This window comes from Giraffa tippelskirchi, chromosome 12 (genome assembly GCF_054371585.1).
Source record: "Giraffa tippelskirchi isolate mGirTip1 chromosome 12, T2T-mGirTip1v1.2.pri, whole genome shotgun sequence".
Lineage (NCBI taxonomy): Eukaryota > Metazoa > Chordata > Mammalia > Artiodactyla > Giraffidae > Giraffa > Giraffa tippelskirchi.
In genome coordinates, this window is record NC_137286.1 from 12,651,947 (window position 1) to 12,669,410 (window position 17,464).

General features: G+C 47.8%; 2 long non-coding RNA genes across 2 annotated transcripts in view; one reads left to right on the forward strand and one right to left on the reverse strand.

Annotated features, from left to right (window-relative positions):
• Nucleotides 1-312: 312 nt before the first annotated feature.
• Nucleotides 313-10,850, forward strand: LOC145528958 (uncharacterized). The gene is made up of 3 exons (XR_014070815.1): nucleotides 313-470; nucleotides 1,053-1,210; nucleotides 6,933-10,850. It is a non-coding gene; the product is annotated as an uncharacterized LOC145528958 (long non-coding RNA).
• LOC145528959 (uncharacterized) overlaps nucleotides 9,024-17,464 on the reverse strand; it is a 53,269-nt gene continuing 44,828 nt past the window's right edge. Inside the window, exon 4 of the long non-coding RNA XR_014070816.1 lies at nucleotides 9,024-9,410. This is a non-coding gene — a long non-coding RNA (uncharacterized LOC145528959). The remainder of the gene's footprint in view (nucleotides 9,411-17,464) is intronic.

The following is a 17,464-nucleotide window of genomic DNA, read 5'->3' on the forward strand; positions in this document are numbered from 1 at the left end:
GGACTTTCTGTGTCACCTGGAGCAGTAAGGCCAATCTGGGCCAGGGAGAGGGGTTGGGGCAAGATCTGCGGCACCCCAGGAAGAGTGGCCATCCCAGGGGAGCCAGACTTCATTTCTGAGGCCCCAGGGCTGGGTAGGGGCTGGCACCCAGGCTGGGAGCGAAGCTGGAGCACAAACAAGTGTCAGGGCGGCAGGGTGGCCTGCCCCAGGTTGCAGGCTGCACGCACGCCCCGCCCTGCCCAGTGACGTTGCCGGTGACAACCTTGTCCCCAGGATTCTGTTCTAGCCGAGTCTCCAGGTGACTCGGCTTCTTGGGCTGTTGCCAGCTGCCTGGTACAGGTAGCCGGGCTTGGGGGAGTTGTCCTTTCAGCCGTGCCCTCACCCACAGAAGCCCAGAGACCTCAGCCATGACCGATTCTATCGTCTAAAGTGATGAGTAGTGACCAACACGGATGCCAGCGCCTCGCCGGGTGAGAGGCAGGAGAAATGACAAGAGCAAAGAAGTTCCCTTCTCTCTGAGGGAGCACCCCTGCAACCAGATCACCTGAGATGTGAGGTGCACCTGTGCCCTGGGGCTGAAGAAATGCAAAATCCCCAGAGAGCCACACTGACCAGTCGGTACCCACGTGGTGCCTTTGAGCAGAATTTCTCAACCCCTATAGTAGAGGCACCATTTAGAAATATTTAGCATTCACTTTACAATCTTTGAGTGAAATTCATAGATAATATAACTACCCAACTCATAATTTCAAGAAAATATATGATGCCCTGGGATGGAAAAAAAAAAAAAGTAAAAGAGATGGAAGGAAAGTAAATTAGGACAGTATATTTCATAGACTTCCCTGGTGGCTTAGACAGTAAAGAATCTGCCTGCAATGCAGGAGACTCGGGTTCCATCCCTGGGTTGGGAAGATCCCCTGGAGGAGGAAATGGCAACCCACTCCAGTATTCTTGCCTGGGGAATCCCATGGACAGAGGAGCCCAGTGGGCTCCAGTCCATGGGGTTGTTGGACACGATGGGGTAACTAATAGTTTCATTTTTCATTTCACAGTTAAGCCAGGAGACAGCCTGAGGAGACACCTGCATCTCTAGCTGGAATGGACTCGGCAGCCACACATGCAAGCTGGTACAAGTATGTCTTAGCAATGACTCAAGCGCCATGCACAGCACTGCATTAGAGGACTGTTTTCTGAATGTGTTGTTAAAAATGTGAGTTTTCTAAAGTTATGAACAATTTTTTATATAGTTCCAAACAAAACAAGGCACAATCTTGCCTTGAGTTCCTGGAAGTGCCTTCCTGTAAAAAGTATACATTTAAACTTTGCAAAACAAAATCCTTTTTGTTTATATGTAAAATAGAATCAGGTGTTAGGTTCAGATGATTATGGGTTGTTTTTTTCACCTACAAGAACACACAGAGGATATTAGAAAGTCGTGAGTGACAGAGGACCGCTCTTGGTCTGGAAATGTCCCCCACAAAGCAGGACAGCTCCTGGCTCCTGCCCTTGAAAGGTCCCTAGGTCTCCCATCTATGGTGACAACCCAAAGCATGAAGCTGCAGACTCAAAAAATGTTCCCATTTGCAGGGCAGCAATGAAGACGTAGACATAGAGAACAGACTTGTGGATACAGGGCAGGGCGGAGAGGGCAGGACAAATAGAGAGAGCAACATGAAAACAAAGACATTACCATGTGTCAAGTAGATAGCCAGTGGGAATTTGCTGTATGACTCAGGGAGCTCAAACTGCGGCCCTGTGACAACCCAGAGGGCTGGGAGATGGGAGGGAGGGGACATATGTGTACCTATGGCTGATTCATGTTGATGTATGGTAGAAACCAACCTAACAATGTAAAGCAATTACCCTTCAATTAAAAATAAATAAATTTTTTAAAATGCTCCCTGGGGGGTGCTGCTGTCCCTCCCAGGACCACCCCTTTGGAGATGACCAAGCACTTTCTTGAACAGTAACTAATTTGAGCCTCCCAGGTGAGGGAGGCAGAGCAGATGGGGAAACTGAGGCCCAAGGGAGGGTGTCACACCTAGGTTCATGGGGAGTTAGCAACAGAGAGGAGACTCTGAATTCCTGAACTGTGGATGGAGTTGGGGACTGAACTGTGTCCCCACAAATCCATATGTTGAAGTCCTAATTCCTAATAGCTCAGAATGCAAATGTATATGGAGAGAGGGTCTTTAGAGAGGTAATTAGGTTAAAATGAAGTTATTACCATGGACCCTAAACCAATATGACTGTTGTTCTTATAAGAAACGATCAGGACACAGGCACAGAAGGGAGACTGTGTGAGGACATAAGGAGAAGGCAGCTGTCTATAAGCCGAGAGGAGAGACCTCAGAAACAACAAACCCTGTCAATAACATGGTCTTGGACTTCTAGCCTCCAGGGCTGTGAGCTAATATATTTCAGTTTAAGCCACTCAGTCTGTGGTTCTCTGTTACAGTGGCCCCAGCTGACTAATACAGGTGGGATTTGAAGATCACCCAGCCTGACTGCCTGCCCTCTGTGTAAGAGGTCTGTGGATTATCAGAAGCCAGTCTGATGGGTTCCCACGTACTGTTCTCCGCACACCACAGGGCTGAAAATATAGACACTGCATTTAACTCTATAAGCCAGGTGAAGTCATTCACATCCCCCTAGGTGAACTCAAAAAGAGTCTCCCACCATCGGGTCAACAGGGAACAACCTCTAATTTAACTCAAATGTTGGCGAGAACTGTATAGTCCAGATGAGATCAAATCAGGTCAATTAATTCCCCAAATGATTTTAATTACCCAAATCTCTGTGTTGAGGCTCTGTCTGCTTGGCTGAAGAGAAACTTACTCACTGCCTGAGGTCTTAGAATCACCAGGTGTGCTGACTCATGTCTGGAAATCAGAATTTTTGTCCTCACATTTGGCTTGTCCTGAGGGTGGGGCAAAAAATCAAGTGCCCCACCCATGATGGCCAGACTCCCTGACCCAATCTACTACCACCTCTGACATCCCATTCCCAGCTGTTTAGGGCTCAGCCCCCCCATCTCAATCCCACCATGCTAGGACAGCTCCAAGTTGCCTCTCCAAACAAAAACACCTACGGTTTAAGCTTAGGCAAGAGGGTCCCACAGCAAAGTGACCTCTCTGAAACTTCTGACTTGATTTTCCCATGACTCACTCAATGTGTTTACCAGGCTTCTCAGACTTGACATGTCCACACAGCACTTCTGACCTTCTGTCCCTACAAACCAGATCCTGTCACGGGCTTGCCTCATCTCAACATACACCCATTCCACTCATCTAGTTCTCTGGACTCATCCTAAATACATGACCGTTGGCATGTTGCTTCACTTGTGGTGCCTCAGTCTTCTCATTTGTAAAATAGGGTTCATAGTCTTCATCTCATAGAATTTTTATGAGGATTAAATGGGCTTGTAATGGATTGAGACCAGGGTCTGCAGCATAGTAAGTTCTGTTAGTATGAGCACGGACGTGACTGACTGAATGAGCACACTAATTGCCTCTTCTTTCTTTCTCTCACGTCTCACATCTAATCCGTCCGCAAATCCTATTTGTTGCCCCCACAAAATAGTGCCTGACTGTTTCTCACCACTTCCCCTCTTATCACTCTGGTTCAACCCAATGATTTTGAGTAAATCTATAGTTACATAGCCGTCACCGCAGTCTCGTTTTAAAACCTTCCATCACGTCTTTTCTGGACATTTCATATAAGTGGAATCATGCAGTCTGTGGTCTTCGTGTCTGGTTTCTTTTATTTAGCAGGATGTCCTTGAGGTTCTTCCATGTTGTAGCAGGTTTCACTTTGTTCCTTTTTATTGCTGAGAAGTATATCCCCTTGTGTGGACTTTGACTAATGTTTGCAACAGACTTCTCTTGGGTCTTCCTGTCCCCTTGTCCCCTCTGTTCTGGGCAAGAAGCCAGACAAGTTTTTTTAACCATAGGTCACTACATCCAACTCAAATTCAAACCCTCCCAGGGCTCCCAACTCAGTAAAAACCAAAGTCCCTACAGAGCTGCTTAGTTGGCTCCAGTGGCCATAACAAATTCTACAGACTGGGGGGCTTAAACAACAGACATTTATTTCTCATAGTTGGGGCTGGAAGGCCAAGATCAGGAGGCCAGCATGGTCAGGTTCCGGTGAGACCCCTCTGCTTGGCTTCACTGTATGCTCACTGAAGTGATATCTCTCTCCCTTTGCTTATAGAAACTTATCAGATTTGGGGCTTCCCTGGTGGCTCAGACAGTAAAGAATCCGCTTGCAATGTGGGCAACCTGAGTTCGATCCCTGGGTTGGGAAGATCCCCTGGAGAAGGGAATGGCTACCCACTCCAGTATTCTGGCCTGGAGAATCCCATGGACAGAGGAAACTAGCAAGCTACATACAGTCCATGGGGTCACAAAGAGTCGGACACAACTAAGCAACTTTCACTTATCAGATTAGGACACCCCCCACCCCCCTGTCGTTTAACTTTGCCTTCTAAAGCCCTGCCTTCAAACACAGCCACCTTGAGGGTTAGGGCTTCAACATGGGAATTTGGAGGGGACACAGCTCAGTCCACAGTAAGACAACTACGAGGCTTTCCCTGATCTGACCCCAAGCACACCCAGCACCCTTCCACTGCAGGGCCTTTGTCCTTGTGGTCCCCTCTGTCCAGACCATCCTTCACCCAGACATCCACGTGGCCTTGACGTCACTCACCTCCCGTGAAACCCACCTGCCCACCCTCCTTCACACTGTGACCCTCTCAGCATGGCTCTCCGACCCCATACCCACCCTCCCTCTCCCTCTTCCAGGCTTCATTTTCTCCATTGCACCATCTGACAAAATAGATGTTTTACTTATTTATTTTTTAGTTTACTTAGAATGTGAATTTCATGAGGGCAGGCGGATGGTGTTGCTTTGCCAGGGCTCCACTCCCTTTCCCCCAGTTACTGCCATCCCTGCAGTAGGTGCCTGACAAATGTTTGTGGGAGGGAAGAATGAGGAGCCAGGAGCTCCAGGCCTGGCCCAGCCACGTGTCCTGCCAGCACTGGGGACAGGCTGGAGAATTGCAGGCAGCCGTGTAGTCCAGAAACGGGGCTGGATTGTGCGTATGCAGCGGTCAGTGTGAGTTTGCTGTCTTGAGAGAACAGAACAGCACCCCAGTTCCATAAGTGTACTTGGGGAGACGGGCCCCTTGCAAAGCCCACCCAACTTCCGTCCATGCCCTCACTAACATTTCCTAAGTGCTGCCCGTGTACCAGGCATACCGAGATAAAGGGCATGGCCCCTGCCCTCCAGGAGCTCACAGGCTGTTTAGGGAGACAGGTCCAATCCAAGACAGTTAAGGCACCAGTAAAGGATGCAGACAGTGACTAACCCTTCTAGTTGAGTATAGTCTACTTCGGGGCATTCAAACTGGATCCTGGAAGATGATTTACATGATACAAGCAGAGGAGGGGGCTGGGCATGTTAGGGAGAGGAATTAAGTGGTGCTTAATTAAGTGGTGCTCCGCATTGTGCTGCGGAGGGGGTGGCAACTTGGAGATGGAGGAGGAGAACACGATAGGCCGAGGCCAGGTCATAAAGGGTCACCTGCAAAGCAATCTGAACCTTAGCCTATGAACTAGTGGTTCTCAAACTCTCCTCTGAGGGCCCCTGTGGGGTTACTTCCTTACAGCCTCTCAAAAGGTGGACAGGAGAGGTGGAGGACAGGGTGGGACTCTGAGCTCCCCACCTGGCTTCAATCAGAATATCTCTTTTGATCTGTTTTACATAGGGGAACTTCTCACAAGATTTCATTTTTAACCAAGAATTTGGAAGTGCTTATAGAGTGCTGTCTGATAGAACTTTCTGTGCTGTTGTTCAATACGGTAGCCTCTACTCCCCACCCGAGGTGGGTGTTGAACATTTGAAATGTAGCTAGTGCAACTGAGGAACCAGATATTCAGTTATATTAATTAATATAAACTGAAATTGAAATAGCCACTTGTGGCTGCCATACTGGACAACACAGTAACAGGGAAGGAAAGTTTTCAGTGAGAGAACCTGACCAGAACTGGGCTGTAGGAGCAGCAGAGTCTCAAAACTACCTTAGGAAGTGGGTGTGTGTTATCTCCACTTTGTTGATGAGGAAATCAAGTCTTGGAGAAGGTTAAAGGTTAAAGGTCTCTGAGCTAATCAGTAGCTGAGGTGGGTCTTGAATCTGAGCCTTTTAACACCAAATCTGGGAGCCAGTCAGGGACCCTGGTACCAATGGGGCATGTCCAAGGGGTTTATATACATTCTATCATCGGTAATTATGATGGCACAGACATCTTTTGTCGAACAAAATATTTTGTTGTTGTTTAGTCGCTAAGGCATGCCTGACTCTTTTGCAACTCCATGGACTGCAGCCTGCCAGGCTCCTCTGCCCATGGGATTTCCCGGGCAAGAATACTGGAGTGGGTTGCCATTTTCTTCTCCTGGGGATCTTCCTAACCCAGGGATCAAACCTGCGTCTCCTGCATTGGCATGCGGATTCTTTACCACTGACCCACTGGGAATTCCATTAGTTGGTCCCATACTAGAAACACACAAAGTTCTACTTCAGGGATAATGGGCCAATATGATAGGACTTAAAAACTTTATATTTGTAGAATTTTCTCAACAGGAAATTTTCTGCTAAAATTTCTTTCTTAAGCCCATACATTTGCTTTGCTGAAATCAGCTACTATTTGGTTAGACATGAAAATTCTTACACGTGTAATCAGCTTTCCCTGGTAATAAATGCCTGAGGCAAACAGTGAGATGGACAGCAGTAATAATCCCTCTCTATATTATTCATAGTAAATCATGTCATCTACCAACATTACTGAAAACAATGAGGAAAGTTCTTATCCATCACATGACTCTTAAAGATAATTTCCTAATGAATATTTTCTTTTTTTCCCCCCTGGCAGGTAAAGTACTAAGTCAGGAAATGTCGCTAGACTCATTCCTGAAAGATCAAACTGTCTTGTTTTCCCTTCCTCAACTGCTTTCTCATCCATCTGACTCAGCAAGAGCTTCACAGGAAAAGGAAACTCCTCGTGTTGGGGTACAGAGTCAGGCTGGGGAGAAGAGGCAGAGGACAGACAGACCCCACATCCTAAGGTCTGAACTGATGCAGCAGGAATTTGCACAGATCTTCACTTTCATGCAGGATTTCCAAGGCCTCTTTATCCTTCAAAACTGCACCCTGGAGTATGGGAAGGAAAGACTCAGTTAAGCTTCCACATGGGCATCTTGTGTTGTTTGCTCTCACCAGTGAAGGTTTAAGAGGAAGTTGCTCAGAGGAAATTCACCGTGTTCTCTACTGCTCTTGGAAGAAGGCAATGGCACCCCACTCCAGTACTCTTGCCTGGAAAATCCCATGGACGGAGGAGCCTGGTAGGCTGCAGTCCATGGGGTCGCGACGAGTCGGACACGACTGAGCAACTTTACTTTCACTTTTCACTTTCATGCACTGGAGAAGGAAATGGCAACCCACTCCAGTCTTCTTGCCTGGAGAATCCCAGGGACGGGGAAGCCTGGTGCGTTGCCGTCTATGGGGTCTCACAGACTCGGACACGACTGAAGCGACTTAGCAGCAGCAGCAGCTACTGCTCTTCACAAAATCTAGGTTTGTGTAATAGTCAGGACATACTGGGTTATGCTGCAGTAAAAAATAACCCCCAAGTTTCAGAGACCTAAGGGAAAAAGGGTATTTCTCTCTTCTGTTACATGTCTATCTAGCGTCAGCTGGAGGCTGTTTAACCCAGTCACTCAGAGACCCAGACTGACTGAGCAGACTGCTTCTCAAACACTGTGAAGAGCACCAAAGGGTTTCCCCTTTCACCTCCATGCTCTGGCTGGGAAGTCATGTGCAAACTTCCCCTCACAACTTATTGGCCAGAATTAATCACATGGTCCCACCCAAACACATAGCGGTCAGGAAGTGCAACCCTACTGCTTATCCAGGAGGCAGAGAGCAGGAAACCCCTGGCGCTGGCACTTGACCACTTCAGCAGAGACCTGTCCCTCTGTTCTGCCTGTGCTTTCCTTATTCTGGAATTCCACTTTCCTCTTGATTTCCAGTAGCGGAGAGTGGAAGGAGACGACAGGTGTTGCAAAGTGTGACGGATCACCAGAAAGTCTTCACTAAATGAATGCTCCTGCCGCCATGTTTTTCACATCCGGAAACTGACCCTCAGAGCAGAGCTGTCCCCAAGGGAGGAGCTAAAGCACAGTGACTCGCCAAGCTTCAAAGGCGGCCAGACGCGGGTCACACCCACAGCTGGGAGGGGCCACCGACGTCATCTAATACAGCCCCGTCTTCTCAGGGTCGAGAACCAGGGCCCACAGGAGGCTTCCCTGAGGTCACCTCAGGGGTGGGACTGGAACTCAGCTCTCCTAGGACCAAAACCAGAATTTTCTCCATGGCTCACCCACTGCCATCCGTGAACCGACCCTGGTCTGAAAGGAGTGGAGGGAAAGACAGAGGCTGGAAGGCAGCAGTGTGGCCCCCCCGAGACAAATAGTCCCTTTCTGAGGTCATTTGATCAAGGCCGTTCCTCACACCTAAACCAACATCTCCGGCAGGCCCCCCTTGGGAATGCCATTTCATGTTGGCAGAAGCTGCCAATCCAGATGCTTCTTCTAGCTTCCTAGTGACGTTCAAGGAAACTGGAGCTGTGTATGTCAAAGAGAAGGAAAGAGATTCAGAGAAAGAAACACAGGCAACAGAGGTGAATGGGATGAGAGTGCGGTTCACAAAGAAGCACTAAATATGGGCCTTCCATCTGCCAGTCTGTCCAAGATGATGTGCTCTGAGGGCTACAGTCTGGAATGTTCTGGTTTGTTTTCACTTGTTCAGTCCCACTAGGAGACAGACTTCCTCTGCAGTCTTGCCTGTAACCAGCATCAATCCCAGGCATAGGGAGCCACAAGGCAACCTTTGCATAAGGAGTTCCATGTGTATTTGTTGAATTAATTCACAACAGTGGGAAGTCATTTAAAGGTTCTAAACACGGAGGTGACAGCATCATGTTTGTCTTTCAGAAACATCAAAAGAGTGACATGTACAAGCAATATTTGAACTGAGTCAAGGATGGTACAGGAGGGGCTGGAAAATGGAGTATGTGAAGAACATTCCAAGCCATGAAGGAGTATGAGGGAGAATAAGCAAGGTGAAGATCAATCTCATTCATTCATTCATCCACTCACTCAACCCATACTCTCTTCCCTTGGAAGTGGTAGTGAGGGTAAGAGAAGGTGCAAATGAGAAAAACTCAACAGATAATGCCATTCCAAACCATTTTGTCCACATTATGGCTTCTCCAAGACTGCCTGGGGAGTCGATGTGAAACCTGGGTTGCATTCTTCCTGCGCCCAGCACAGCTGTGCTTCACCAACTACTCCTGGAGAGGAGGAGCCAAAAGTAGAAACATATCAGGGGTCCAGTAACCCCTGAACTGGACAGACAGGCAGCAATAACTGAGGGCTGACAGGGATGATTGTCAAGAAGGTGTTTTTGGACCCAAGGTCATAGTCAAGTTTTGATGAGACAAAACTATGGTGGAGACTGAAACCAGACTCCGTTCTGTACTGCTCGGTGGGTCTCTGCTCTGCACCCCAATCCTGGCCTCTCATGCTCCCCTACTCTTCTCTGCTCCACCGCAGATCACCCCATCCCCCTCCACTCACTCAATTCCTCACCCAGCTGTTGAGTCCTTTAATCTCACAAGTCCCCAGGAAATGCTCACTTTAGGGGACTAGCTTGGGGATCCATGCATTTGTTCTTCTGATTCACAGATTTTTCTTGGTCAAAGAGAATAATCACAGGGAAGTAACAGCTGGGTGCTATTTTTATATCATCTTTGTGATTGAAGAAAGCCCACTTCACAGATCACCGAGATTACCATCACCACTATTACCAACCTGGGTTCCTGGACTCTTTTTAATCAGCAGCAATTGAGAAGAGGCCAGATGAGAAATTCAGGCAAGGCTTTAAGGGGGTTAGCGCTGCAGCACGGGGGAGTGAAAACAAGTAACAGGTGCCCTTGCTTGTTCCCTGAGATTGGGGGTGGGGGTAGGTGAGCCGGTTCCTTAATTGGGGTGAGGGGCAGGGGCAGATCAGTGGCTTAGGTGGTCTACCCACCCCCTTGGTGGTGCTGTGTGTAGGAATCATGTGCCATTCCTTGCTTTTGCTCCGGGCACTCAGAAGTGGCAGTTAGGTTTTGGCTTTTGTGTATCGTGTTGTTCATAATTAGCCCCAATTTTGCATGTGTGCAGTTAAGCATAGTCCCTTAGTGTTTTTTTGTCTCCTGTTGCTTGAGGAGTTGGTTGTCCAGTTGCAAGCACTGTAGTAAAGGGTCCCAGGTCTCAGGGCCCACACTACATCACTACAACCACATAAAGTTCACCAGGAGCCCCAGAAACATGTCAGACCCCTGGGGAAGCCCAAGCACATGGCCTCTCCCAGCCTTGGGGGAAAAGCATCCAACATCAGGAGAGTCATGTGGCAGCCTTTGCAAAGATGTTAGAACACTTGTAATTAAAAGCAAACCCTGATTAGTCTGTGTGAGGGCATCTTGGCTTAGTTTCTTCCTCAAATCTGAGGCAAACTGACTTTCCTCCTGTGGGCCAAAAGGAGGAGCACTTCCAAGGTGAGGGTCTCCCAGACTTGAAGCAATGGTGGGGGAGGAAATCCCAGTTTGCATAACATGTCAAAAATAATAATCTTGTTATTTAAAGTGGAGGCACAGGGAGAATCCTGTAAAAGCACTGATGACATTGCCATTAATGCCAAGAGAGTTCAGCATGACTGATGGCTCCAATAAATAGCCACCGAATCAGAAGTGATTGATTAGTTCTTCTCTTTAAAGCGTTGCCAAAAACTGCCTCAGCCAGCATCCTTGCATTTTCACCGGTGAAAAATGCACGTTCGAATAACGTCAGCTGTATTAAATGATCACCCTTCTGTCCAGATATGTGCAAATCAATCTGCTAATACCTGGCAGAGGTGTGAAGCCTAGATTTTGGGATGTGTTATATATGTGTGTCTGTGTACAAGCTTCCCTGTGTTGTCACCCTCTGCTCTGGAAGGTCACTTAAAGCTGGGGTGCATGAGGTTGACTTCTGGGGGTGGTCTCGGGAGAAAGATGTGAGGGAAGCAGGATGGAGGCGGGAGACCAACTGAGCAGGAATGTGGACCCAGCTGGGACTAGCTTCATTTGGAGCTTACGGGAGCTCTAGATCGTAGCTGTACCTCAGAGTTACCCCCACACAGAACTGTGACAAAGATAGCAGCTGAGTTGTAGCCCATGTCCATCTTTGCCCATGATCTGTAGCGGTAGACATGGAGGTAACCTCCCAGATGAAACTCCTTCCTGGCAGAGGGCACCACTTCAGGGAAATGGGCATCAGTGAGGGGTTAGCAGCCAGCACTTGCAGTAGCTGGGTGATGCCTGCACTAATCTGTAAAGGTCACTGGGGGAGGGTCACCAGCAACATCCACTGTGTCGATGGGTCTCAGACCTGAGTGTCTGTAAAAGTCTCTGCAAGATTTCTTAGCACACAGACCACTGGGCCCCAGCCCCAGAGATTCTGATTCAGTAGGTCTGGGTTGGACTGACAAATTGCATGCCCAACAAGTGCCCAGGTGATGCTGATGCAGCTGGTCCAGACGTCAGTCTTTGAGAGTCATCTTCTCTTCCTTTCCCCTCTTTCCACCCTGTCACCAGAGTGGGAACAGCCACACCCTCACTTGGCTCACCCACCACCTGGTCAATGGCACCATACAGCCACGGCTGCCTCATGTGATGATCTATCTTCCCTGTTCGTTGTTGTTTAGTCGCTAAGTTGTGTCCGACTCTTTTGCGACCCCATGGACTGTAGCCCGCCAGGCTCCTCTGTCCATGGGATTTCCCATGCAAGGATACTGGAGTGGGTTGCCATTTCCTTCTCCAGGGGTCTCTCTGACCCAGAGATTGAACCTGCATTTCCTGCATTGGCAGGTATATTTTTTACCATCTGAGCCACCTGGGAAGCCCCATTACCTGCTCTAGGTAGCTGCAAATAGAACATTCACCTTTAAATGCTTCTGACAAACACATCCCTGCTCAGTGCCCAGTACACAGTAGGTCTCAGTAAATGTCTTGAGTGCATGCATGAATGCCTGCAACAATGATGTATTTTTTACTGTCCCAGGGGTCAGGGACAGTTGCCTTGCTCTAGGAATGACTGCAGAAGTCACATTAGAGGGAAGGAAGCTCTGATTGTTTTGAAAAAACCACATCTATGAATCTTCTCATTGGCAGAAGTGAAGCCAAGTTGGGGGCATGAAAATCAGAGGCTGAACTGTGCTGCGGTATTAATGTCAGAGCCAGTGTTCTCTAGAGAAGCACCTCTAAGAAAGATTGGAATAGTGATTGGGAAGAAGAGCATGAATGTTAGTGATCTGGGACCCAAGAGGGCAGGGTCCTCTGTTTGGGAGAGATGAGGCTGAGCACCCTCAGCAGAGGCCATATTGACCCATGTCAAGCAGCAGCAGGCTGGTGACCAAGGAGAGAGAACCAGTCTGGGCAAGTGTCCCGGGTGGCCAGGAGCTTTGAGATCCACAATAAGATATTAGGCTATTCTGTTACCCATAATATAATTCCCAGGTCTTCAGAGAAATTGCAAAGCAAGAGACAGCCTGGTTTAGGCTGGGCTTGGAGAAGGAAATGGCAACCCACTCCAGTATTCTTGCCTGGAGAATCCCGTGGACGGAGGAGTCTGGTAGGCTACAGTTCACGGGGTCGCAAAGAGTCGGACACGACTGAGTGATTTCACTTTCACTTTCACTTCACTTTGGAGAAGCACGCAAGGCAGGCAAAGAAGGATCAGCTTGGATAGGTGAGTAATGAGAGAGTAAGGGATGACCCCAGGGGCCTGGAGCAGCTGTTCAGATAAGTTGACTTGGCAGGGTGGCCAACTGCCCCTGCTTGCCTGGGAAGGAGGAGCTTGCCAGGTGATAAGATTTTCAATGCTAACACTGGGAAAGTTCCAGACGAACCAGGATAAGTTGAGAAACCAACTAGATAGGGTGATCAGAGAAAACCAGTGCCCATGAAACCTGTAAACACTCCTCCAAGATCTCCCTAACCTGTCAGGAGGAGAAGCAGTTAAAAGCTGACCTTCTTTCCATCTCTCAGAAAGGGGACTGGGCTAGTTGGCTAGTAAAGGGATGGGTGACCTTGAAGCTGCCCATCTGGGGGACATGCAGGATATACCACAATAATCTGAAGGTGTTTTGAAAATTCGTATCACAGCTAATGATTTTATACTAATCTTCACCAGGGGAGTGGAGAAGGCAATGGCACCCCACTTCAGTACTCTTGCCTGGAAAATCCCGTGGATGGAGGAGTCTGGTTGGCTGCAGTCCATGGGGTCGAGAAGAGTCGGACACGACTGAGCTACTTCACTTGCACTTTTCACTTTCATGCATTGGAGAAGGAAATGGCAACTCACTCCAGTGTTCTTGCCTGGAGAATCCCAGGGACAGGGGAGCCTGGTGGGCTGCCGTCTGTGGGGTCGCACAGAGTCGGACACAACTGAAGCGACTTAGCAGCAGCAGCAGCAGTCACCAGGGGAGAATAGCCAGCAAACATGATGGAGTGGACCCAGCAGTGGACTAGGAATCAGAAGATTTCAGCTCTTGCCCAGCCCTTCCACCAACCAAGCTGTGGGACCACAGATAAGCGAATTTCTCTCTCTGGGCTCCCTTTTTCTCCCTTGTAAAAATGAAAGTTTCAACTAGGTCCAGGGTTTTTATGTACCATGGATCCCTTTGGCAGTTTGGTGAGGCTTCTGGACCCCTTCTCAAAATAATGTTTTAAAGTGCAAAAAATAAAACTGAATTTGCAAGGGAAACCAATCATCATAAAGTTATCAACATACTGAGAAAACCGCATTATATAGTAACATACAGGCTTCTTAATAAATGCAACAGAGAAGAACCAGCAGTGGGCTTAACAACTGTAATTTCAAAGTAGTTATAAATGTAAACAATATTTTAGGATATCTGTGACAACTATAATTTGATGTGAAAATATTTGTGACTTTTATTGGTAATAATGTCACAGGTGCTGCCAGTGCAACCATGGTTTATTGCCCACATTTGTAATGTAGGAAGGAAGTGTCACATTTCAGTTAGAGGTTTGTGAAAATAAAAATGTCACTTTTTTTCCTTTCTACTTTCCTCTAGTTTTATCCACAAACCCTATTGGGAGCTGAGTGGTCCCTCACCCTTACATTGGTTACGTTGAAGTCTTAACTCCCAGGACCTCAGAATGGGGCTATATTTGGAAATACGGTCCTTAAACAGGTAGTTAAGTTAAAATGAGGTCACTAGGCTGGGCTCTAATCCAACAGGACTGAGGTCCTTATAAAAAGAGGAGATCAGGGCAGGCACACACAGTGGGAAGAGCGTGTGAAGACACAGGAGAAGGTGGCCGTCCACAAGTCAACAAGAGAGGCCTCAGGAGAAATCACACCTGCAGACACTTTGATCTTGGACTTCCAGCTTCTAGAACTGTGAGAGAATAAATGTCTGTTGTCTAAGCTGCCGAGTCTGTGGTGCTTTGTTATGGCAGCACAAGCAGACTAATATAAACCTCCAAGCCATAGACCCAGCTGAAGAATTCCAGATCATAAACAATAAGGACCTACTATATAGCACAGGGAACTATATTCAGGATCCTATAATAAACCATAATGGAAAAGAATATATATGTGTAACTGAATCACTTTATATCTCACATGCTAGTAAAGTAATGCTCAAAATTCTCCAAGCCAGGCTTCAGCAATACGTGAACCGTGAACTTCCAGATGTTCAAACTGGTTTTCGAAAAGGCAGAGGAACCAGAGATCAAGTTGTCAATATCTGCTGGATCATCGAAAAAGCAAGAGAGTTCCAGAAAAACATCTATTTCTGCTTTATTGACTATGCCAAAGCCTTTGACTGTGCAGATCACAATAAACTGTGGAAAATTCTGAAAGAGATGGGAATACCAGACCATCTGACCTGTCTCTTGAGAAACCTGTATGCAGGTCAGGAAGCAACAGTTAGAACTTGACATGGAACAACAGACTGGTTCCAAATAGGAAAAAGAGTACATCGAGGCTGTATATTGTCACCCTTCTTATTTAACTTATATGCAGAGTACATCATGAGAAACGCTGGGCTGGAAGAAACACAAGCTGGAATCAAGATTGCTAGGCGAAATATCAATAACCTCAGATATGTGGATGACACCACCCTTGTGGCAGAAAGTGAAGAAGAACTAAAGAGCCTCTTGATGAAGGTGAAAGAGGAGAGTGAAAAAGTTGGCTTAAAGCTCAACGTTCAGAAAACTAAGATTATGGCAGCTGGTCCCATCACTTCATGGGAAATAGATGGGGAAACAGTGGAAACAGTGTAGACTTTATTTTTTTGGGCTCCAGAATCACTGCTGATGGTGACTGCAGCCATGATATTAAAAGACGCTTACTCCTTGGAAGGAAGGTTATGGCCAACCTAGATAGCATATTAAAAAACAGGGACATTACTTTGCCAACAAAGGTCCGTCTAGTCAAGGCTATGGTTTTTCCAGTGGTCATGTATGGATGTGAGAGTTGAACGGTGAAGAAAGCTGAGCGCCGAAGAATTGATACTTTTGAACTGTGGTGTTGGAGAAGACTCTTGAGAGTCCCTTGGACTGCAAGAAGATCCAACCAGTCCATCCTAAAGGAGATCAGTCCTGGGTGTTCATTGGAAGGACTGATGTTGAAGCTGAAGCTCCAATACTTTGGCAACCTCATGCAAAGAGTTGACTCATTGGAAAAGACCCTAATGCTAGGAAGGATTGGGGGTGGGAGGAGAAGGGGACGACAGAGGATGAGATGGTTGGATGGCATCACCGACTCGATGCACATGGGTTTGGGTAGACTCCGGGAGTTGGTGATGGACAGAGAGGCATGGCGTGCTGCAATTCATGGGGTCGCAAAGAGTCGGACATGACTGAGCGACTGAACTGAACTGAACTGAATCACTTTGCTGTACACCAGGAACTAACACATTGTAAATCAACTATACTTCAATAGAACTTAAAAAAAAATTTTTTTTAAAAGAATTCCAGATCAGAACAGTCCCTAAGGTTCTTTGACTCTGCCCATGCTAACAAAGCTCTCAATACAGTAAAAGAAGGGCTCTGAGAATGGTGAAAGGACTTGTTCTTTAGACCACAGGACAGAAGGAGGATTCCCACATGCTCCAGGCCCCCTTCATTTAATGTGATGGCTGGTGGTCCCCAGCATGCTAAGAATCTCACCACCCACATACTCTCACCTCTGAGAGTGTGTGCGATCTGCAAGCTCTTGAGGGCAGCCCCATATGCACCTCACAGTGTATCTGCAGAAATCTTTGGCCTAGATGGATTTATGACCTTGATCCCAGGGCACAGTGGATGGTGCATGCCAGCAAAAGAGTGAGGTTGAGGAGTATCTCCTGCCAGTTCCTGGTGAGAAGCTGATGTTCATTTTTCCCGAGCTCTCATCACTTTCCCAGCACCAAGGGCCTGCCACAGGGGTACCACCACCCAGCCAGGGGGCACGAGCTGTGTGCACGGTGAGGATTGGTCTGGACTCCCTGGAGCTCACAACGAGGAGCCAGAAAGTAGAAGACAGTTGGGGGCCGAGAAGAGGGGCAGAGAGCCCAGGGAAGAGAGAAGGTGAAGACAAAGGAGAAGGGGATTGTTGAGAAGAAAGGAAGAAGGTAAAAGAAAGGAGATGGAGGGAGAATGAGATGGTTAGAAGTGGGAGACAGGAGAGAAACAGAGGAAGAAAGAGAAGAAAAGGGGAGTGGGTGTGAGCTCTTAATTCTGCCTTCAGGGAAGGCTGTCCAAGGCTCTCTGGCTTCTCCAGGGACTTCCATGACCCAAGGCCAATGAGAACTGGGAGAACACAGAGGGGACCCCTCCCCTTCGCATCAAACGTGGAGCCTCAGCAGCTCCCACATCTGTTGTTTCAGCAATCGGCAGCTACACAAAAGGCATTCGCCCGCAGAGCCTCAACTGCTAGTTCTGGAGAGGCAAAAGAAGGGGCTGCCTCTCACCCTGACCTGTGACCATCTTTGAGGGAGCTGCCGCCATTCATGCAGCGGGGTGCCCCACCCACAGCTGGACAATGACTCCTCTCCCCAGAGCGCCAGCCCTCTGGCTTCTCATGGAAAAATCAATGACAGGGTATATTTTCTTGATGCTGGCTTGTTTTTCAGCCCTGTCAGCCCTGATATGATGCTTAATACTTCCCTGGGGAGTAGTAGGGTGAAGCCATTGCAATCTCTCAGATAAATACCTAATTAGGATGCTTCTGAACAGAGTACTATTTACTTGGGAGAATGTATCTTGGGTCAGTGTGCAATTAGGTTATTATTTTCTCAGGGGAGAGAGGT